Source organism: Cricetulus griseus, chromosome 2 (assembly GCF_003668045.3).
Source record: "Cricetulus griseus strain 17A/GY chromosome 2, alternate assembly CriGri-PICRH-1.0, whole genome shotgun sequence".
In the NCBI taxonomy this organism is placed as follows: Eukaryota; Metazoa; Chordata; class Mammalia; order Rodentia; family Cricetidae; genus Cricetulus; species Cricetulus griseus.
In genome coordinates this window covers 46,259,304-46,283,437 of record NC_048595.1, presented here as the reverse complement: position 1 = coordinate 46,283,437, position 24,134 = coordinate 46,259,304, and the positions used below count along the sequence as shown (strand labels likewise).

General features: G+C 41.3%; 1 pseudogene; it reads right to left on the bottom strand.

The window, feature by feature from the left end:
- Positions 1 to 18,577: 18,577 nt before the first annotated feature.
- LOC100773368 lies at positions 18,578 to 19,631 on the bottom strand (annotated as a pseudogene).
- Positions 19,632 to 24,134: the final 4,503 nt, after the last annotated feature.

Genomic DNA, 24,134 nt, shown 5'->3' with positions numbered 1-24,134 from the left:
ATGTGCTTAATACTCAAAACTATTCAAGGAGTTGTAGGTTGAATTGGATCCTAAAATCCAGGGATGGGAATGCTAGGTAAGTTCACCAAGGTCAAACAGCTAAGATATGGCAGAGTCAAATGGAGTGTGAAATCTGATTTGTTTTTCACCTGTAGGTATTCCTGCTCAGCTAATGTCCCCACGGGTTCCTGAGTTCAAATACATCATGCATGTCTTCCATCTTTTGCTTCTGATAGGCAGTTCGTGTTATTTCCCCTCATTTCTAGTGAAGAAGATTGAGTCCAGTGTGGCTAAATAACTTTCCCTTTATCACATAAGCCATGGTAACAGGTCTGGATCGGTGAACTTAGTGACCTCATGAGCAGAGCTAATCAGGTCTGTGTTCACTTCCCTGTACACAATAGACCTGGGGCTTGCACATGCGTGGTGATTGGAATAAATCATTGCATTTAAAGGGCTCTTCTGAAATCTCAAGTTTCTGAAGAAGGTTACCCAGAGGAACCCCATTTCTGTCTGTCTCCTGCATCGAGTTATCATGTAAAAATATCATTTGTAACAGTGATTCCAACACTATGAAACTAAACAAGTTGAACCCTAAGTACCGCCAAAGACTGCCTTCCAGCTCTGAGTCTATAATATCATGGAATAACAGATTAAAATGAACACTACCACAGAGCATGACTGAAGCTTCAGAAGGGCCTTTGTGGAGGACTGGGTGGTCTTGTGAACCAATAACGAGCATTTGCAAATGCCGTAGATGATGGCACAGGGACCTCTGTTTCCACTTCTAGCCAAGGAAAATGTTGATCAGGCTGCATGGCTGCCTGCCCATTCATCTGCTGCAGAAACTGGATTTGGTGTCCTTATGGGCTGAACTCCCAGATTTATCATCCAGTTTGGCCTAATCAAAATGTTTTCCATGTTACCAGGATAGTGAATGGGGCCCAAGCAATGGTGGGCCACCTATTACCTTCTCATTCCTGTGCTGCACCAGTGAAAAGAGCCATTTACCATCTATGGCTTCATTGTAGCCAGACAGGCGATCTTTGATGTCTCTGGAAGCTGCACTTGGCAGCAGAAAAAAAATCTATGGCATTGACCTGGGAGGGGGAGAGAAGAGGGCAGATTGCCAACTCCGGGGAAGCTAAGATCAGAGGTGAAGCTGGATGCAGATGAAAGGAAGTTGTGAGCAGAAGCCCACAACTTGGGTGGTGAGTGGGATGGGGAGGAGAGGATGGTGGCAGGAAGGTCTCTCAGGTGTGATAGAGTGGGATGTGTCTATCTCAGGTCCCTCAGATAAAGATGGAACAGGGAAGGCATTGCACTGCTGATTCAAATGAAAGGTGAGAGTGAAGCAGAGCCCCAATCAGATTTCTGCACACTCTGCCAGGCTGCCAGAAGGAGGGTACCTGACAGCCCTGTTAGAGGAGAAGAAATGGAAGAAATTAAGCATGGTTTTGTTAGGGGAACCTTTGAGACTGGTAATGGAGAAGCCCCTGCTGACCGCATTGCCAGGGGAGCCCCGTTTTCACAAGAAGCACACACAATGGTGAAAACCCCCCACTGTTGATTCCACAGATTCTGATTGGAACCACACTGGATGAAATGTGCCTGCGTGGCTCCTAGTATCCCAAATCAGGCATCATTCGCCTTTAGAGGATGTTATAGGTGGCCAGGGAGAGGGTGGCAGGCACAGGAGCCTGTTGACTAGCCTTGTTCAGTTGGGAAATAGGCTGTTCCAAGTTGTTGTGCAATGGGACTTCCAAGCTAGGTGGAGACCTGGGAGGGTTTCATTCAAAGCTGACAAATGTTGCTATTTGGGGTGATAGAAGACCATGAAAAGCATTTGAACAGGAAGTGACAAGATCAGAGCTGGGCTATGGAGAGCAATCCTGGCAGCACAGTGGATTGTGAAAGGGCCACGAGGCTGCATTGATGAGCAAATGTACACCGTGGTCATTCAGCAGGGATGCCACAGCAATAACATGGCTGTGAGGCTGGGAGACCCAGCCAAACTTGGAAAAGGGCAAGGAGGGAGAGGAGTGGGATGGGTCATGTCTTTGTATTTAATGCTCCTCTATATGTCCAACACTTTATGTACATCACCTCACTGAACAGCTGGTAACAGTCCTGAAAGTTATTACTGTGTCCCTGTTTCAGATGAAAGACATGGTCCTATCAACCCCTCAGTGTGACTTTAACCAAGAAGGTGGCATACAATTTCATCTTCCAGTGAGTAAGATAAAGTCCTTCCTTTTAGCCACATGGTGCAGCTTTCCATCCAGTCCTTCTCTTGTGACTTGTCAGTGTTGATATGTTTTATATTCTGAGGGTGAGCTAGTTCCACCTCCATCTTGGAGTAGTTCAAGATGGCAGGTAGGTTGGGGATCATGCCATATTATCCCCTACTGTGACACTACAAATCCTCAATGATCAGCCACCTTCCCCTTTTTGCTGTCACAGGGGTCATGCGGGTCATCTGCTTTGTGTTCAGAGGCTCCTTTTCTTCCTCTCGAGTCACCTCAGTCCTCACCACAGCCATGTGAACTAAGCAGCACTTTTGTTTTGACAATCGAGGATGATGAGAAAGGGTGAGCAACTTGCTGAGAGTCACTCTACTAGGAAGTGGTGACTGAGGCTGGCCTCATCCCACATCGCCTTCATGGAAAGAGGTTCTCTTCTTTTAGAGTATCCATTTCTGTTAACCAGAAGTTTCTGAGTGTCCACATGTCACACTGATAAGCACCAGGATTCCTCAGCAGGTGAGTGAGGTTTCTATGTTGTCATTGAGAGCTGCATATGAAGACAATTATGTTAGTAGTGGCTGGAACCCATGTCCCCTCAGCACTTGACAAGTCACAAGGCATTTTGTACTTGTTATTGTCCTATACCCAAGAATCTCTCTAGAAACCATATCATTCCCGGCGGCCACACTCAACTCTTCTGTCTGTCAGTGCTGAAACTATCTCCACAGTACCTTCTGCTGCCACCTTCTGATGGTGAGCTCTTTCTCTAAGCTAGGGCTGTATTTATACTTTTCAGACTTGTGAGTTCCTGTGCCTTTCATTCTTTGATTCAGTGGTTTCTTACGGCTCTTAATAACATTCATCTGTATTTCAAAATGTAAGCCTAAGAAACTAGAGCAGGCCCTTCTGTGCACAAAGGTGTCCGTTGCCTTCCTTTTCTCCATTTACTCATCATTCTTCCACTTTATCCATCCATCCACCCATCCATCTCCATATACCCATCCATCCATCCATCCATCCATCTATCCATTATATATTGAGAATCCAATAAGCATAAGACACCATCAAAAATATTGACACAGAAAAGATCAAGACATATACATTCCTTCTTCTTACACATACAGTTGAGGAAGGAGAATATATATGAAAAAACAAAAAATAATTTTAGAGAATAGTAATTGCAATTAATAAAATAAATCTCTGACTATAGATGCTGTTTTAATTTTGAGTGGTCAAGGAAGGCCTTTTAGGTTCAGCAGCATCTGAACTGCAGTATGTACTTTGAAGATTCTGGAAAATAATCTAGGTAGAAGGGATAAGAATCACATAGACAGTGTTCTGGCCTTTCATACTTGCATCTCACTGAATTGAGCTTCATGTTCTTTTCCAAGTTTTCCTTCCTTCCTGCACCCTTCCCTTCCTTCTTCTGTTTACTCCTCTCTCTGCTTCCCTCCCTGTTTCTTTTACAGACAGGGGCCACATAGCTCACGCTAGCCTCAGGCTTGTCATCCTCTTACTTTAGCCACTTGAGTACTAGGATTACAGGTATATGTCACCACAATTGGTAATGATATTCTTAATACTGGAACAAATGAAGGGTTTTTGGTGACTCAGTGTCTTAGTTAAGTTTCTATTGCTGTCATAAAATGCCATGACCAAAAGTAAATTGGGAAGAAAGGGAATTATTTGGCTTACATGTTGAAGGTCACAGTCCTTGAAGGAAGCCAAGAATTGAGGAGGGGCAAGAATTGACTCAGAAGTCATGAAGGAACACTGGTCACTGGCTTGCTCCTCCAGGATTATTCAGTTTGCTTTCTTATACACCCCAGGGCCACCTGCATGAATATGACAACGCTCACACTGGGATAGCCATTACACATCAATCATCAGTCAGGAAAATGCCTCCTAGGTTTGCTCTCAATCTAATATTGGGGAAGCATTTACTTGGTTGACATCCCCTCTTCCCAAATGAATCCAGTCTGTGTGAAATTGACAAAACAAAATAACACGCTCAGTTTCATTTCAGGATAAGGCAACAAAAGACCCAAATGTGCACACAGCCATTAGACATGGCTATCAGAGATCACATGGATGGTCTGAAGGAAAGCTCATAGTGAAATGAGACTGAATTCTGATCGACTCCATGGGCACTTTTTTTCTGCATACACACAACTCACTTTCCCATGCAAAATTTGGTTATCTCAAAGACACTGTAGTTATGGAATTTTGAAGTGACACAGAAGTCCAATATGGGAAATAATGTTAACGTTTACTCTGAGTTATTATTTTGTCATATATTTGTCATGTTTTCTAACGGCTTTACATGCAACACCTTTTCTAATTTCACAAGAATTTAGTGATGAGCTCAGTTGAGTGCTATGATTACTTTTATGTTTAGGCAAAGGAGACAAGGCCCACTGTAGCTTGCTCAAGTTTCACAACCAGGAAGTGACAAAACTAGGTTCAGATCCATGTCATCTGGTCCAGAGACTTCATCCTTCCCTGAAGAGACCTGATTGAAGCTGAAGGATGGATAAAGGGCTTTATCCCCCTTACAAGAATCTTGTGACCTCAAGATTTCTGAGCTCCAGTCTGAAAGCCTGAGGGTTAATAAGGAAATACAAAAGTTCTCCTCCCTTATCTGTTTGGTCCAGGAAGAAACAAGTCTCAGTTAGCTTGCTAAAATGAGATTCTAGAACCATCTCTTACCATTCATTATGGGTTTCTGGGCAAAGGAAATAATTAGGGACAGGATACATGTAGTGACAAAGTAATATCAGCTGGTGGAGTCCATATACTCTGGAATCATTGAGGTCATCAGGAGGGCATTGAACCTTTGTAGGCAGACCTTGGAAGAAAAAGGTGGCCTTGAAGATCAGTGCCAACTGGACCCTCCTCAAGTAACCTCCACTCAGATCTCTCCCACATTCGACCTTTACTCTCTGGTTTTCTGAATCAACATTGCTATACTGGTCAATGTGTGTCCACTTTCCCAGGCTGGGTATAGGGAGAACAAGTTCTCTTACATTCAATGAAGTGAGTTTGATGAGAGTATCATCCAGGGACCATGGGTTCTGTAGTCAGTCAGAATAGGCTTAAAAAGTCACCTCTCTCCTATAGCCTCTGCCTAAAGGATTCATAGTCTTTTTAGCCTCTAGTTTCTTCTACATAAGAGCAAGGTATTAATTCTTTAGCTCACAAGTTTGTTAAAAATAGTTGATATTTAAGTGTGATTACATGTGCATAAAATGCTTAACATATTGACTGATAGCTGATAATTGCTCAGTGAATAGTCTTTGTTTTAATGGGGGCATACATTAGAAATGGGGAAAGACTGTACTTTCTTCACATAGATTCCCTTTCTCTGTGTAATAGCCCTTGCTGTCCCAGAATTCACTCTGTTCAAGGCTGGCCTTGAACTCACAGAAATCAGCCTGCCTCTACCTCCCAACTGCTGGGATTAAAGGCATGTGCCACCACCACCTGGCATGTTTTAAAACCTGTTTTTAATATTATTGATTGGCATGAACCAGGCCAATGCAGAACATTGAGATGAATAAAGTATTATTCCACCCACCCACCCATTGTTTTGGTTTGATTTTCAGTCCAGCCATTTCCATTAATCCTTGGGTGTGCCTCCAGTGCAGTGAGATTGAAAGGGGATAAGAGCTAGAGTCAGGAAACCTAACAGCAGATGTGAACTCTGTGTTTGGAAAAGCCACATATTCATCCAGCTCTTCACAGAGGCTCTAGGCATCATTCCTCCACCTGGAGACTTTGGAACTAGAAGACACTGATGGGCCGTCTAAAACCAAATACTCATGCCTGAAGAGATAGTTGTAGTGAAGAACAATGTCTGCTCTTCCAGAGGACCTGAGTTCAATTCCCAGTGCCCACATGGTGGCTCACAACCATCTCTAACTCAGGGGATCTGATGCTGTCTTCTAGCCTTTGTGGACATTGCATACATGTGATGCACAGACATACATGTGAGCTAAACACCCTTATACTAGTAAACAAAAATGTAAAAACAAAACACCCATTAGATGATGATTCCCTTCACAAGGGCTAAAACAGCCTTGACCTCACCAGTAGCCTCCATCTTTTCAGTGATAGCTTTCATTACCCAAGCCTCAGATATGACTGGATGCTCCTGGGGCAAAAGTAAGGCAGAATGAGAAGGAATTGACTAACATTTCTAGAATCTTAAAGCCTAAGTTTAAATTCTGTTTACAGCATGCAGCCATCATGTGACTTTGGCAAGCTCACTTTGGTGATCTAAGCCTCAACGTGTAATCTTCTGAACAAGGGCTATAACTGCATTTATCTTTTGAGGTTTTTCTAAGGGCTTTGTGAGACAATGTTAAGTCGTTTACTATAGTGTTAGATATTAGTAAGCATCCCTGACCATAGTCTTTCATTCTCTGTGAACTCCATCTGCACACTTTCTCTATCTCTTAGTCACACCACAGTCTAAACTATTATTTACATATTCATTCTTCTCATTACTAAGAGCTCTCAGAGGGAATAAACTCTTTTCCCCATCTTTGCCTAGTGTGTGACTCAGTGCAGTCAGTATCCTGACAGATAATCAATAAATGTTTTTAGAAATCAACTAAAACATATTGGAATGAAGATACACAAATGCCTATGCTCTCTTTATTTTCTGAATATTAAAAATACAAATGAAAGGTAGACAACATTCCACGTTTGCAAACATGAAGCTGAAATGGTCCTTATTATGTAATAACTAGACATTTTCTAGAAAATAAAAAAAAACAAAGAATGTGTGGATTTCTAAGCTCTTTTAGAAAACAAGGCCAGCTGCCTAGTGTTAGAGAAAAATTCTAGAAGAAAGAAAGAAAAATTAGATGAACCATGGACAGCCACCCCAACATTCAGGTTCCACCAGGCCCCTAGGAGAGATTTCCTGCAACTGGAACACTGTGGGTGGGTGGTGGTGAAAGCTGGGTGGGGCCTATGTCCTGAATGTCAGGGTTAGAAGGGTAGGCTTGAACAAAACAGTGAAGGAAATATGGATAAGTTTCATGCTGGAAATGATATGACCAGTTTTTAATCTTAGAGGATCTGTGCAGACAGAATTTGAGCAGCTACTATTAATATCTGAGAGAATGCATAAGAGAGAATCATAGCAGTTTAAACAATCCAATACAGAGGCCCCAGTGGGGTATATGTGGGGATAATGAAAGAAGGAAGGAGATGATAATTAGGGAATGGAATCAATGTATCTTGATGGGAGAAGATTCAGGAAGGTGCAGGATGCACCAGGCTTTCTGTTCTGGCTGTGAGCTTTGATAGAGAGTAAACTGGGAGAAATAATGCCACCAAAAGGCTAATGATGTTGGGTTTAGTTTTAAACTATTGAGCTTTTACAGTCAGAGTGACCTCTGGGTGGAAATGTCCAGTTAAGACGGGGCTGACAATCAGAGAGAAGGCAATTTTTAGGGAACACAGAAGGAATATCTGCTTTATTTCGCTAATCTAGCTCAGACCCTAATTATTGATCCATTCCCATTTTCATTAGTATTCCATGAATCACTAGAGCCCAGGGGCTTTTCTTCACAATGGTAAGTCTGTGCAATTGCAATCTGAGGTCATAAAGTCAAGCTGACCATGGAGACACATCCTACAGACTTTCCCAAGATCAGTTGCCTCTAAGTTCTCCAAATATTCATCAGTTTTTTCAATTTATCATCTATTTTAAATATTTACTTTTAATTCTTTTTTTATGTGAGTATGTATCTGCCAGAGTGTATTTCTATGCATGTGGTGTGCTACTCTATGTGCAAATGGAAGCCAGGACAGGGCTTTGGATACCTCGGAGCTAGAGTTATAGACATTTGCAGGATGTTTAGCTTGTTATATGGATGATAGGACTTGGACTCTGGTCCTCACAATTGTGCAGCAAATGCTTTCAAACCACCGAGCCATTTGTGTAGCTCCCTCCAGAGGCCTAGCCGCTGCTGTTTACAAGCACATTATCTTCATGACTTAGTTTGCTAGAAACTCAAGTATAAGTGTCTTTAAGGAGATGTATGTATCTGGAGCTGAAGTTCATAAACTCTGTGTCACAACCCCATAGGGGGCTCTGTGATTGAATGTGGAGCTTGTGAAAAAGCTTGGCTACAGGAAGAGACTTCTGAATAGACAATGGCCAAAAATTTAAAATCAAAAGCACAAGAAATCCAAGGTATTTGAGCATCACTCACCTATGTTACATCATGTGATTTCACTGTAGACTTGGTTCTGAATATACATGTGTATCTTACAATACTATGCCCTCTATCCCATACCACCCAGTGCCAATGAACATGCCTGAAATGGCTTAGCTATGATTCTAGACTACTGAATGCTACAGTTTTCAGCTTGTTTACTGTACCTACAAAGTTATCTTTTAAAAAAATAGAAATATAATGGTTTAGTCAGAGAAAAATAAAGACTTTATGTTTTCTCACTATCATTCTTCAGTTTGGAAATATTGAATTAGTGTCTCCCTGGATTGCATTGTGTTGGAAAGAGTGATTTAGAAAAAAACTAATATGTGAATTGATGATACGTTTCATTTAAAAAATCATTAAATGAATTGATTAGGACAGAATTTCCAACAATTTCTGAAATGGCCCTAAACATGCTTCTATCATTTTATACTGCATATTTATGCAAAGTAGCATTCTCCGAAATCATGATAATAAAATCAAAGTGTCAAGTAACTTTAAAACATTGAGGTGCTCTATGTCCTGCAGCATAGAATAATCAGCCAAGATTAATTTGTGAATGTGTGTGTGTGTGTGTGTGTGTGTGTGTGTGTGTAAAACTAAACAAGCATGGCCACCTCACTAGTATGTGACTCTGCTTTTGTCTTCAATAGGTGGTAAAATTATATGCATATAAGTGCCTTGTTTTAAAATAAATTATTTGTGATTTATTATCAGTAAATGTTTGACTTGTGTAGTTATCTTGTAAGCCTGGCCATCTGTAATCATGCAAAAGTTTCTTGAGTGACAAGGGAAAACAAATAGAAAAGTTTAAGAAGTCTTGATTTGATAATCCAATATCCAATCCAAACTGAAGAATTCACATTATTTCTCTGGACATAAAGAATAAAGGGGGTATGGAGGTAGAATGAGGTCTTGTGGATCAACCACAGTCTTTCTATTTTATCACAGGAAATGGTAAGCCCAAGGTTAAGGAATAACTTACTAACACTCCCTTCCATGCAGAAAACATTCATTTACGGGGCATGTGCTATTTGCCCAGAACACCTCTTGCTTGAAATAGGCAAAAATGAAAGTTATAGACTGCTTCAGTCTTTATAGTCTCCAAAGACAGAGGAGACTATAAAGTGGTAACCAAGGTACAAATAGGTACACCCCAGATAAAGAATTTTCATCTGGTGCATAGATAGCATGTAGTAATACAAAAGTCATAAAATCAGATGTGACTGACCTTAATTATGAGCCTTTTTTCATATATCGTGTGGCCTTCTGTGATAATTTTAATGAAAATGGCTTCTTTAGGCTCATAGGGAGTGGCCCTATTAGGCTATGTGGCCTTGTTGGAGTAGGTGTGGCTTTGTTGGAAGCAGTGGGCTTTGCAGTTTCAGATGCTCAAGCCCTGTCTTGCATCACACACACACAAACACTCTCTCTCTCTCTCTCTCTCTCTCTCTCTCTCTCTCTCTCTCTCTCTCTCTCTGATGCCTACTGATCCAGATGTAGGACTCTCAGCTCCTTCTTCAGTACCATGTCTGCTTGCATGCTGCCCTGCTTCCAACCATGATGATAAATGGACTAAACCTCCGAACTGTAAGCCAGCCTCAGTTAAATGTTTTCATTTATAAGAGTTGCCATGGTCATGATGTCTCTTTGCATCAGTGGAAACCCTAACTAAGATACCTTCTTTACCAGAAGGCAACAGAATTTGCTGATGTTATCATTGAGGAGTTAGGGCCTGAGAGTTAGGCTGTCTGTTGCAAATCTCAACCTTCACTGGTCCCCTTGACCATCATGGGTAAATTAGTCCACCCATCTGAGTACCCCAGTAGTTGATAGAATGTATATGTAAATAAACATTTCTTATTTTTATCCAAGCTTAGGTAAGCTTTAAGGGTTTTCTGGTTCAAATTATAAAGTAGTCTCTACCTGCTTCCTGATAAGGGGCATGATGGGGTAGACTTGCAGAGCATGTGACCGGGAATTAGGATACTTGAGTAGTAGTATAAGATTTGCTTCCATGTAGCTGTCATTTTCAGGTGTGTGACTTCAGAATCACAGGTTTCCCGCATACCAATGTTAGTGGCGTGTTCAGATCACACAATGTCTATGATTCATTTTTTAGCATACTTTTCTAAAAGAAGGTAAGTTCTTATTTTATACATCAGAAAGAGCAAGTTGTAAAAAATTATTCTTGACTTTCATGTGACATTTTCCCTCTTCATAGCAACCCTTAATTTTTATGCTTCTAATTGCAAACATTGTTGTAATTCAATAAATTGTATATGAGGAATTCGATAGAATTGCCTAGGTCTGTGTAAGTGCAGAATATCTGGATGGAAATTGAAATTATGGGACACTATGCATTGCTATACAATATACCTGTCATATAGCCCTTTGGGGTTGCAAATGGAAGAAGGCAGGTTTCAGCTCACATCTGTTGAGGTGCAGGATTCTCTAGAACACATGGGACACTTGTCTGGGAGGTAGGCATTCATTTACCTACCTACACCTGGACAGGATGTGAGCTGACTGAGGTTACATCAAGAGATACAAACAGTGATGGAATCCAATTCAAAATTTTAATATAAAACCTTGTTCTGTTCTTGGAGGATCTTTATGTCTGTGTTTCCAACTGGAGTAGACACGACCACATCTGAGCAGGCATTTATCATAAAACTTTGACTGGGGAGGTTGGAACCTTCCACCACCCCTTTCAGCTGATTTTTGTTGTATCTGCTTTAGATGAGGGAGCAGCTATGGTGACTAATTTATAGCCAATATATTAGTCAATGAAAAAATTAAAATTTATGATGTTACCAAAATCCCTTCAAAGACAAACGCGCCTCACAGCCCGAGGCTGAGAAATCTCTCTCTAGCGAATGAGAATGCAGAGATTGATGACTTCTCGGAGGTGCTAAGAGTGACAGTTGAGCCTTAAACCGGACATTTATAACAGTGCTCCAAGGCTCTGGGACATCACAGAAGAGAGGGCAGAAGGAAAGAACAAGCAGAGGAAGATCTTTGAAGTGTTACCTTCTCAGACACAGCCAATACAATCATGGTCTCACAATGGCCATGGTGGCCTGCACAAGACTTGACCTATCCATAGCCTGGATTGGGGAGGGTCTCAGGGGGTCCAGCCTTTCCTCTCTGGACTGTTGTTTACTGGTAGATTCTGAGAGAGGGGAAGGCACTGCTTTTAATTGTGTATCCACTGACGAGCTCATCAGGCTCTGATTCTAAATTCGTGGTTATTTAGATGGCCTTGGTTAAACTCAGTGGGTCACATAGAAAATCACAATGATATAAATGTGGGAGAAGGGTTACAGGGAGAGAGGATAACAGGTGTGAGGGGAAGATGTGAGGGGGGGGTGAGTAACCAGAATACAATATTTCCATTGTCAAATGAAGCTTCATTAATAAAAAGAAAAAGTCAAGTCCTGACTCCATTCTAACTCAGCTGCATCCCTCTAGAGCCTGAGATTCCCATGGCATGGCTGCTCCAAGGACCTCACCATAAGCATCCTCTAGAGAGGGTGGGAGTCAGATGGGCAAGAGAAAAGGGCAGGATCCAGCAGAGAAGAAGACAGAGACTCCTGAACCAGAGACTTTTTCTTCAAGAATCCAGGCTGAATATTTATTTCTATTCTTCTGTTATTGTCTTAGTACCTCAGAGAGGCAAGTGTTCCTAGCTTTAACAGAGAACTATAGGAAAGCTTTGGGATTTGGGAGGGAGGGCAGAGAGGAAAAGAAAGGGGTCAGGGAACCCTTTTTTAAAGGGCTTCTAACAAATGCATGAGGCTACATTTGGTTAGGAACATGGTTCTTTGATTGATCTCTCATTTTCCACAGCCTCTACTTAATAACAATCAATGTTATTTTATTTTATGGAGTAGACATATTCTTGAAAGATTGGCTGTGATTAGAATTTCTAAAAGCAAATGCCACTTTTCCCTCTTTATTCCAATTATAAAATTGTAGAGGTATTCAGTGTGAAAAATATTGGCCTACAATATAATGAGATCATTGCTGAGATTAGATTTCAGGATGTTTTATAAAATCCTGAATTTAAGTTTTAAAATGGTAATTTTAGGTGGGTATTTATAAACTGAATTACTAAGATAAAATCTTCAAGGAAAGTATCTAAAATTTGTTTGGAAAATTATTTAAAGTATTTCAGATAAGAATATGCTAAGAATAAGGACACAGTTTTAGTCTGAGAGCAATACTATTGAGATTAGGAATAAAAGAATGAATATAGGTTGTCTGAGTGTGGGGGACAATCATGTGTCACCCATATGTCAGTAGGAACATTTTAGTAAGTCATGACACAGCATGACTCTCTGTATTTCCATCTTCCACTTTTTTTCTGGACTCCACAGCATTATTCTACATACGCTTTCCATTACACATATCCCCATATAATATAGGATGCTGTAATTTTGTTGGTCTCCCTGTCCTCTTGCGTGTATTCTCTGAGCACAGAGATGCCTGCTATGCCCACTGCTGTCCCCTGGCACTCAAAAGAGAGACTGATGTTCAGAGGTACCCTGATAATGTTTTTTTGCATGAAGAAAAATCTGACAGCACAGGTCATTTCCTCTATGAATCATACGCTAAGTGAGTGTCATCTATTCTACAGCACTTTTCAGACCATACATTTATATATTTTATGTGAATCCATGTAAAATACAAGCAACTATTTTATTTTATTTTTAAAAGTATTAGTTTCAGTTTTATGTGTGTGTGTGTGTGTGTGTGTGTGTGTGTGTGTGTGTGTGTGTGTGTGTATTTATGTGTATATATGTGCACATGAGTGTGTGTGTCTGTGGCATTCAGAAGATGGCATCTGATCCCCTGGTGCTGAAATCATAGGCAGTGTGAGCTATTGATATGGGTGCTAGGAACTGAACTTTGGCTCTCTGCAAGAGCAGGATACACTCTGAATCATTGAGCCATCTCTCCAACCCAAATCAACTGTTTTAAAGTGTACAATTTAGTGGCATTTATTTCACTTACCATGTTGGGCAAACACTGCTTCTTTCTAATTCTGTAACATTTTCATCACCCCAAAGAACACTGGCAGCCAACTAGCAGTTATTCTTCACTCTTCCATACCTAGAACCTGACAACCACTAACCTGACCACTGACCTGATGGGGGAGGTCCTTCTGTGTATATGATTGTCTTATTGGTTGATAAATAAAGTACCTTTGGCCAATAGGAAAACAAGATAGGTATGACTAGGAGTCAAGGAGGATTCTGGGAAAGGCAGGAGAAAGCACAGAGTCACCATGTGAGCCTGGGAAGACAGGATGCTTCTGTTGGCATCTGATAAGTCTTATAAAATATAGATTTATGATAATTAAGACTGAGCTAGCAGATGAGAAATCTTAGTCATTGGCCAAGCAGCATTTGTACCGAATATAAGTCTCTCTGTGTTACTTGGGATCTTATCATGGTGGTGGGGCAGAACTCGAGTGGCCTGGCAGAAAGTGCCCACGTGGTGGAAGGGCTTGGGAGGTTGGAGTAAAGACTTATTGTTACACTAACTTGCAAATCCATAGATTTGCTTTTTCTGGATAATTTCTGTAATGTAATTGACATGTGTCCTTTGTGTCTGGCTTCTTTCAGCTAGGATAATGTTTCCAAGGTTTATCGGTATTGTTGAGTGACTTAGGACTTCAGGCCCTCTGTGATTTAGTAATATTCCACTGCATGATGAAGCACATTTCCTTTATGAATCTGCTGTTGGACATTTGGGTTGTTCTACCATCTGGCTCTTGAGAGCAGAACTGTTGTGAAGAGTTGTCCAAGTGCGCAAGAATGTCCTCTTTTCTCATCTAGCCCTCCTCACAGAACTGTGAACTCCCTGTGAGCAAGGACTGAATTTATCTTGTTCATTGGCATATTCCTTACCAGACAGCGTAGAGAACTTATTGCTGAATATCTGAGAACAAAACGTTCAAGTCTCTTGGTATTCTAATTAAAATCAGTGATTGAAAGTTCTTGAGCAACACAGAACCAGAGGCTGTAAAAAAATGGAATGGTTGCCACAGATGAAAATGAGTAGCAGGATCTTAGGAAGGCTGCTGCAGGGTGGTGGTGAGAGGGGTTAAGGACTGTGGGAGGGAAGGAGCAAGGAAGCCAACAGTGGGGGCAGAGTGTGGGGAGGTGGGCCTGAAGCTGACGGGGAAGCAGCCAGGCTTCCAGTGAAGGACAGAGTTGTCAGAAACCACTTAAGCAGCCCAGAGACACACTCTCTGCCTCCAGGAAATAGCTTTTTCTTTTTTGTATTTCATTTTCAAACATCAAAGTTTACTTCTGAAAGAGAAGTTGGCATTTTTGTGGAATTCTGAAGGTAGTTCCCCAGATGCTCAAAACTGAGTTTGACTTTAAAAAATAAACTTCTAAAATATAGAGTTGTCCTCAGATATCACTGTTTTTTACTTGTATTTTTTGTTAGTGGTAATAAGATACACATAGCACAAATGTATCTTATTAGTGATTTATTTTATTTTTTCTGTCTGTATGTGGCATGTGTGTAATTATTAGTGTGGGTATGTGCATGAGTGTATACAGTTCCATGTGTACAAGCATGTGCATCTGTGTATTTGTGGGCCTGATGTTGACATCGGGTGTCTTTCCTCAATTACTTTCCATTTTTATTTTTAAACATTAAAATACATTTTCATCATTTCCCCTTCCCTTTTCTCTTTCCAACTTCTCGTGTGTACTCTTCCTTTCTCCTCTTGAATTCATAGTCTCTTTTTCTTTACTTGTTATTGATACATGCTAATGAGAGTACACACACACACACACACACACAAACAAAGAGAGAGAGAGAGAGAGAGAGAGAGAGAGAGAGAGAGAGAGAGAGAGTAAATATAACCTAAGGAATCCATTCAGTATTACTTGTATGTATATTATCTCAGGGCTGGCTGACCACTTGTTTTGGAAAACCAATTAGAGTTCTCAGCCCTGGGGAAGACTATTACTTCTCTTCTCAGCCTTCTTTAGTTTCCTATCGTTCTTGTCTGGGCTGGGGCCCCATGAGAATTTCCTCTTCTATGTTTCTATGTCAGTATGCCCATTGAAATTATACTTGTTTAGGCCTTGTTTGAGTAGCCATGTTGTTGATATATCATGGGTGTAACTTTCCTGGCGTTTCTAGGAACAATCTCACAACAGCCTTGCTGGCCCTCTGGCTCATACGGTTGGTGGTTTAGCAATGTTCCCTGAGCCTTAGGTACTGGAGTTGAACTGTAGATCTATCAGTTGGGGTTGGCTACCTCTCATTTAGTTGTTCTTTAAATTTTGACTGGTTGTAGTTTTAAATCTAGAGCTACTTATTAGAGATGGGATACTAGATGTGCATGGGACAACAGACTTGTAGAACTCTCGTCTTCTATAACTGAAGCTCTATACACTGAATTTAGGTCGACATTTTTTTTTAACACAATCCTATGCCTTCTACAACTGAGAATCATTTCCACTGGGTATTCTACAACTTTCTCCATTTAAATCCAGCAAGACTATCTATTTTCCTACATAAATAGTAACTTGTGTAGGTGTTTTTATAATGTTCTTTCTATTACAATGAATTTTCTTTGTATTTTGTTTACAGGGTGCTACTTCATTATTTGATCCTCTCCCAAATTGCTATTATATTGTCATTTCATAAATGAAGAAACCAAGGTCAGAGGAACATAGCGATTTATCTAAGGTCACACAGAGTGAATGAAACTGAGATGTTGTCTTAGTTAGGGTTTTTATTGGTGTGAAGAGACACCATGACCGCAGCAACTCTTAACAAAGAAAACATTTAATTGGGATGACTCTCTTACAGTTTCAGAGGTTTAGTCTATTATGATCATGATGAGGAGCACGGTGGCATGCAGGCAGATGTGGTGTTGGAGTTGTGAGTGCTGCATCTTTCAGGCAACAGGAAGCTGACTGTCACCCAGAGTGAAGCTTAAGAAAAGAGACCTGAAAGCCCGATCCTGCAGTGACACACTTCCTCCAACAAGGCCATACCTCCTAATGGCGCCACTCCCTTTGGGAAGCCATTTTTTTCACACTACCACAGATAAGAACTCAGTTTCTGAACACAAATTCTTCTGCCCTGCATTGTGTTTCCACTGACTCACCTAGGATAACATGTGCAGGTGAGGTTGTCACAGCCTTTTGGCTTTCTGGGAAAAGAGGAAGACGCTTCAAAACAAAGCTAGTTTCTAGTTTGAAAACATCTTTGGAAATTCACTATCTAATGTGTCTTTGTCTTTTCCCCAATTTAAGATTTTTTAAATTTTTATTTATTACTCTAAATTTCATTAACATGCATGTTTTAGCCAATGCATTCAATAAATGCTAAGGTATGGAGCCAAATCTGGGCTTGCATTCTGGATTTGCTTCTAAATTAGTTGGGTGACCTTGGAGGAGTCATTTAACCTCTCTGAGTTTCAATGGCCCCATATGTAAAATGGTGATTAGAATAGCACCTACCTCATTCTGTCCTAATGAGAAGCAATTGAAGTAATGCATCAAAATTGCTTAGCACGCTTCCATTAGCCACTGCAAACAATGAATGGCAGATGTTGTTATTATCCCAAAATATTAAAAAATGAATAGTTCATCCAGCTGAGTCAATGTTTTGTTAAGGACTGAATTCTCAGATCTGAGATGTGTGCAACGATCCCAGAGTTTGACTTCTGGTAGAGATAAGTGCCAATCTGCTTCCTCATTGCTTGTGGTTAGGATGGACTTTGCTTGAACATTGCAAAATACTCATCTCACAGGTGGCTTGTGGAGAAATCAGAAATTTTCTTAAAATGTTAGGTGCTTAATAGGTATAAACTACTGTTACTAGAATAAATATTAGTATAAATTTCAAAATCCTGACCTTGCATATCAAGAGACACAGTTGCTCAGAGAGTTGCTGTAGGTAAATGCTCACTCAGTATTGAAAATGTCCTTTGGAAATAACCTTCAAACATTGTAGTAGAATATGAGTGATGGTTAATAAATATCTTAAATTCCATGGTTGTTTGTAGTTTCAGGATATCTGACCCTGTGTTTTGTTTTTCATTCTGGCCCAAAGTTTTTACATTCAGGTGAACAGCCATTTGGAAAGTTTTCAATTAGCAATAATCATGCCTCGGATAAACCTCATGATACTTCCACTTCACAAAGCAGTGAACAGCCATTTCTTGAGCATTGACTCCATGTCTGTGCTGGTTACTGTGGGAACTAGGAAGATGAATGAACTGATTATTGGGTTTCTTTTCAGCCCACAGTCTTTTTTCTTTTTAACTTTTTAAAATTTAAATTACAAACAATCTTATTTTACATATCAATCCTAGTTCCCTCTCCCTCCCATCCTCCCATGTCCCATACCCTTCCCACTCCCCATCTACTCCCCAGGGAGAGTGAGCCTTCCGTGGGGGATCATCAAAGTCTGTCACATCATTTGGGGCAGGGCCTAGGCCCTCCCCCATGGATTTAGACTGAGAGTATCCCTCCAAGAGGGAATGGGCTCCCAAAGTCCATTCTTGCACTAGGAATAAATACTGGTTGCACCACAAGAAGTCCCATAGACTGCCCAGAACTACTGACTGTCACCCAAGCTCAGGGGCCCTGGTTCAGTCCTATGCTGGGTTCCCAGCTGTCTGGCTGGGGTCCATGAGCTCCCACTTGCTCAGGTCAGCTATTTCTGTGGGTTTCCTCAGAATGGTCTTGATCCCTTTGCTCATCACTGCTCCCTCTCTGCAACTGGATTCCAGGAGTTTGGCTCAGTGTGTAGCTGTGGATCTCTGCTTCTGCTTCTATCAGCTACTGGATGAAGGCTCTAGGATGGCAAATAAGGTAGTCATCAGTCTCATTATAGGGGAAGAGCATTTAATGTAGCCCCTCCACTATAGCTTAGATTCTTTTTTTTTTTTTAAGGGTGCAGTGAACTTTATTGATCGCATTCAAGAGAGTAGGGCTCCCTAAGCCCTCCTTATTCTGGGGGTCTGGGATGGAAACTGTGAGGGAGATGATCAGTGTGGGGGTTGTTGGACAGGGACTGCTCAGTAGCCAGGGCCTCTCTCTTGCTGGAGTCCTTGCTGGGGGTAGATGGTCCAGGGTGGGCTTCTTACTCCTTGGAGGCCATGTAGGCCATGAGGTCCACCACCCTGTTGCTGTAGCCAAATTCATTGTCATACCAGGAAATGAGCTTTACAGAGTTGTCATTGAGAGCAATGCCAGTCCCAGCATCGAAGGTGGAAGAGTGGGAGTCACTGTTGAAGTCACAGGAGACAACCCGGTCCTCAGTGTAGCCCAGGATGCCCTTCAGTGGGCCCTCGGATGCCTGCTTCACCACCTTCTTGATGTCCTCATACTTGGCAGGTTTCTCCAGGCGACATGTCAGATCCATGACGGACATGTTGGGGGTAGGAACACTGAAGGCCATGCCAGTCAGCTTCCCGTTCAGCTCTGGGATGACTTTGCCCACAGCCTTGGCAGCGCCAGTGGATGCAGGAATGATGTTCTGGGCAGCCCCTCGGCCATCATGCCACAGATTCCCGGAGGGGCCATCCACAGTCTTCTGGGTGGCAGTGATGGCATGGACCTTCCATGAGTCCTTCCACAATGCCAAAGTTGTCATGGATGACCTTGGCCGGGGAGGCTAAGCAGTTGGTGGTGCAGGACGCATTGCTGACAATCTTGAGGGAGTTGTCATACTTGTCTTAGTTCACACCCATCACAAACATGGGGGCATCAGCAGAAGGGGCAGAGATGATGACCCTCTTGGCCCCGCCCTTCAAGTGGGCCCCAGCCTTCTCCATGGTGGTGAAGACGCCAGTAGATTCCACAACATACTCGGCGCCAGCATCACCCCCTTTGATGTTGGCGGGATCTCGCTCCTGGAAGATAGTGATGGCCTTCCCATTGAGGACAAGCTTCCCTTTCTCAGCCTTGACTGTGCCTTTGAACTTGCCATGGGTAGAGTCATACTGGAACATGTAGACCATGTAGTTGAGGTCAATGAAGGGGTCATTGATGGCAACAATGTCCACTTTGCCAGAAGTGAAGGCAGCCCTGGTAACCAGGCGTCCAATACGGCCAAATCTGTTCAAGCCGACCTTCACCATTGCATCTCCGGAGCGAGGCTGGCACTGCACGAAAAAATGCGGCTGTCTCTAGAACAGGGAGGAGCAGAGAGCCGCTTAGATTCTTAGTTTGGGTGATCTTTGTGTATTTTTGGACATTTCCCTAGTGCCAGATTTCTCTTTAAAGCTGTAATGGCTCCCTCTATTAAGGTATCTCTTTTCTTGCTCTCCTCTATTCGTCCCCCAACTCAATCTTCCTCATCCTCATGTTCTCTTCTCCCCTACTCTTCTCCCCCACCTCTTTCTCCTCCCTCCCTCTCCCCTCCCCCTCCCCTGTGCTCCCAATTTATTCTGGATTTCTTGTCCATTTCCCCTTCTCCAGGCTGGAATTGGAGTACACTATGACCCCTGTCCCATCCTCACCCCATTCCAACCACTTCTACCAGTCACCTGTCTAGTACCACCAACTCTAATGTCAATCTCTTGTCTGCCCTAGTACTTCCTTGTTTAGTCTCCTATTCTAGTCCTTGCCTCCAGGCTTATGGCTCTAGCATAACCCCTGGGACCCCATTCTCAGAGACTACAATGTGAGGAATCCTCAGCCAACCCTCCACTGTGTAGGCCTGCTAAATTTCAGACTAGGTTAATCCTGGCTTTGCTTAGAGTTCTCTAGGTCTTTCTTTAAAACAATTCATCTATGAATAAGAAACATTTAGATCATCTACATCCCCTGAAACTCCTTCCTGACCCCCCCCATCCATCTATGAGAGTAAAACCTAAAATTCTATCAGATGCCTCAGGTCTGCTCACATCTCTGCCTTCATTTAATTCTTGTTTTCCTTTCACTGCCCCCAGTCAGCAACCTTCACTTCTTCTCAACCAACCCAAGTCCTTTCCTTGACTATACTGGTCTCTATCTGAGATGTTCCTTCCTCAAGTGTTTCCATGGCAAACACTCTCATTTTTATCAAATAAATGCCGAACCATCCCTCATAGAGACAGACTCCCTGATTGTGTATGGTTTAGCTAATGTGCTGGTGCCTTATGTATCTGACTTTATTTTTCTTCATAACACTAATTCTACCTTACATTATTTACTTACCTGTCTACTTAGCTGCTCTGTCTCTCTTTCAAAAATACTTACTTTTAGCAAGGGCAGGAGATTTTATCCGTGTGATTCATTGCCGTACTCCCTACATGTGCTACCATGTAGAAGCACTCAATAAATATTACAGCCAAATGAATAGACTATAAAATTCAACCATTGGTTCATGGATTTCTTCACTGAGCACTCACTCCCTAATAAACTGCTCTGTTCAGACATCCTCCAAATATTATCTTGTTTCATCCCATATGACTGTGGTCCTCATCTTTCCATGTTCACAGAGCCTGGTGGTGAAGAAGACTGAGCTGCTGAGGTGTGGCTTATCAAAGGTGGTTATCTGACTGGTTGCACTAACCAAAAACCTCCCACTCTCATAAGTAATCACCCATTTTACCCAGTGGCCAGCTAGCCATTGTTTAATTACGGCAGTTTATAGAGTTTAAAAGGGGGAAATGTATACATTATGACAACATATGCAGTGTATTTTGGATAGCACATTAGCTACTTTGTTATAATAATATAGGACCCCAATATCTCAGATACTCATATCCTCACTTCTTGTTCCTATTACATGAGGGCTGTGGATTAGCAGGGTTCATCTGAGTGCAACTCAGCTTGTTGAAATGGAAGGAATGCCCAAATTTAACATATGCATTTTTCCAGTGGAAGCAGTGATGAGAGTAATCAGGTCAAACCATGTAGGCACATGCAGAATTCCTGACCAAACATATTCCTAATATTTCATAGGTCAGAGCTTGCCACATGATCAAGTTCAAAGTCAGTAAGGCAGGCATGCATATTCCTTCCTCAATATGTATAGCATATTCCATGATAATAGGTGGGAATATATAATTGAATTATAGAGAACAGACCCCAAATATAACCTCAGTCTCCCACAGGAGAAAATACTCCAAACAATGGGGTTCATGGGGTGAAAATGTAAAAGACTTCTCCCACTGTCTTTATAGGCAGAGTCACCATGACTCATAGTGCATCTTTATTTGGGCAAATGTTGATAGATCATTTTTACTCCACGAGCAATGGATGACTCCAGAGAGACTTCACTCATGCATTCTTTTATGCATTAATTCAGTGAAGACTCTGAGACACCGGGGAGGGAAACTTAGGTCAACTTCACAAAAGACTGATGTGAAAACCAGCTGTTAAATTATTCGTTTAAAATTGGAACTACACATTTTTCAGCAGTCAAAATATTTGGTATACTGTCTGGAAGATCTTTTTGTTTTGCATCCTGGGAAGCTGAATTAGGTTCGGTGAACAGGCATTGGAATAAAAGGAACCAAACACACACACACACAGACACACACAGACACACACACACACACACAGACACACACACACACACACACACACACACACACACACACACACACACACACACACACAGCATGTACAAGTTTTGGAGATGTTTTTACTATTTGTTATTTTTATCTTTTCTTCTGAACTCTGGAAAATTTCTCTCCAGTTAATATTGTCTACAGAGGCTTTAGTGGATAGAATTTTATTTGTTTATCAACAACTCCTCTCAATTTTCTGGAACTAGATCTTATATTACATTTCTAGAATTCTATGCCCCTTTGCTTGACTGAACTCTATGATATACAGGAGTCACTATCTTCTTGAATGATTTTGTCTAATGATTCTTGATTGGCCCACAAGTGGACATTTGATCTGATCTAAGCCTAATAAATAAAAGCTCTGGCTTTATTGTCTTAGAATTCAGACTAGGAAAATGTTTCAATTCTCCATTCTACAAAGGAAAGGAGGGGAGGGGGACTCAGCATTCTCTGTGTCTGTATTTCCTCTGATGAGAATGAAGAAAGCCTGGGTGAGAGGCGATCACATTGACCTATCAAAACAATCAGATTAAGACATTGCATGTGTCACCCATAAGCCTTTTTCAAGCCCCACATCTGGTTGCTCTTGATGTCCAGTCATTTCTGCCTTGAGTGTACTTGATTATTAATCCAGTTCTTGGATCCTGTGAATAATTAATTCTTTCCTCTTTGGATGAAGGTTGCTTGGGTTGCATTTCTGCTTCTTGCAAACAAGTTATTCTTTAAAGCATAATGGCATTTAAAATACTGTAAGTAGGAAAAAAAGGTCCTAAAGAATGAACCCTGAGAGAAAAATCTATATCTATATTTATATCTATATTTATATCTATATCTATATCTATCTATATCTATCTCAAGGGTAGATAGAGGAAGGAGTCTGGACTCAATAGTAAAATGAGACATATGAGACCCAAAGTGGAGATGGGGTCATGGACCACACACACATTGTTGAGGTAATCAGGCAAGATGGGACCAAAGTCACACTAGATGGATCTGCCAGAGGCTGCTGATATTCTCAGCATTAAAGATATGCAGAAAGTGTGGATGCAAGAGTCAGAAAACATGGGTTAGACAGCAACTAGTATTTCTGAAAACCCATGAGTATGAATGATGTTTGGCAATAAAGACAAGAAATGGGGCTAGTATTAGAAGAAATACATTGGTGGTGAATAATTTGAATTCCTCTCTTTTAATATGGAAGAAATATGATCAGTAAGTATTTACTGAACACACACTGCCTTTCCGAACTATGTTGGGTATTAAAATACACATATGAATAAAACACAAGCAAGATTAAATAAATTATGATACCACCACAAAAATTGAATACTAGCATCTTTAAATGATAGCACAGAGGACTAGATAAACAATAAAATCTGTTGCAGTTCATCAAAATTGTAAAATAATGTTGAAAACTAGCATGTATATAGAGGCCATTTTTTGACTATGCATATCCAGTTTGATATGTATACAAAAAGACTAGAAAGATACACAGACAACTTAAGTAGTGCATAATACTGGTGTCAAGATTATGAGAAACTTTCACTGTATCCTTTTGTTGGTCTGCGTTTTTCTAAATTTCTGCACTTAATTGGTTTTGCTTTTATAGCAAGAAAAAATACACGAAAGATTGTACTTCCTTTAGCCCCAGCTGTCTGTAGATGCTTGAGTTATGTTTCCCAGAGGAAGTAACATCTGAGCAAGTCCCTGAGATAGGAGCAGAAATGATCTGATTAGGGTCAGAGGGATGATGGCTCAGTAGGTAAAGATGCCTGTTGCCAAGCCTGATGACCCGAGTTTCATTCCTGGGACCCACAGGATAGAAGATGTGAGCTGACTTTGGCAATTTGACCTCTGACCTCCACATAAATGCACAAACATACACGGAGTTAAAAAAAAGAAATAAATTAATAAAAATATTTAAAAGTGATTGCATTAGAAAGAAAGGATGAAAATGAACACAAGTAGGGAACTGCATGAATTATACAAGGAATGCTGAATAGTCTTCAGGCAGAAGGGCAGGAACAGAAGAGTGCGGCTGCCCGGGAAAGGTCCCTAGAGCCTCTGTCCCAGCTGGGTGGGTGGTTATCTGCCTGC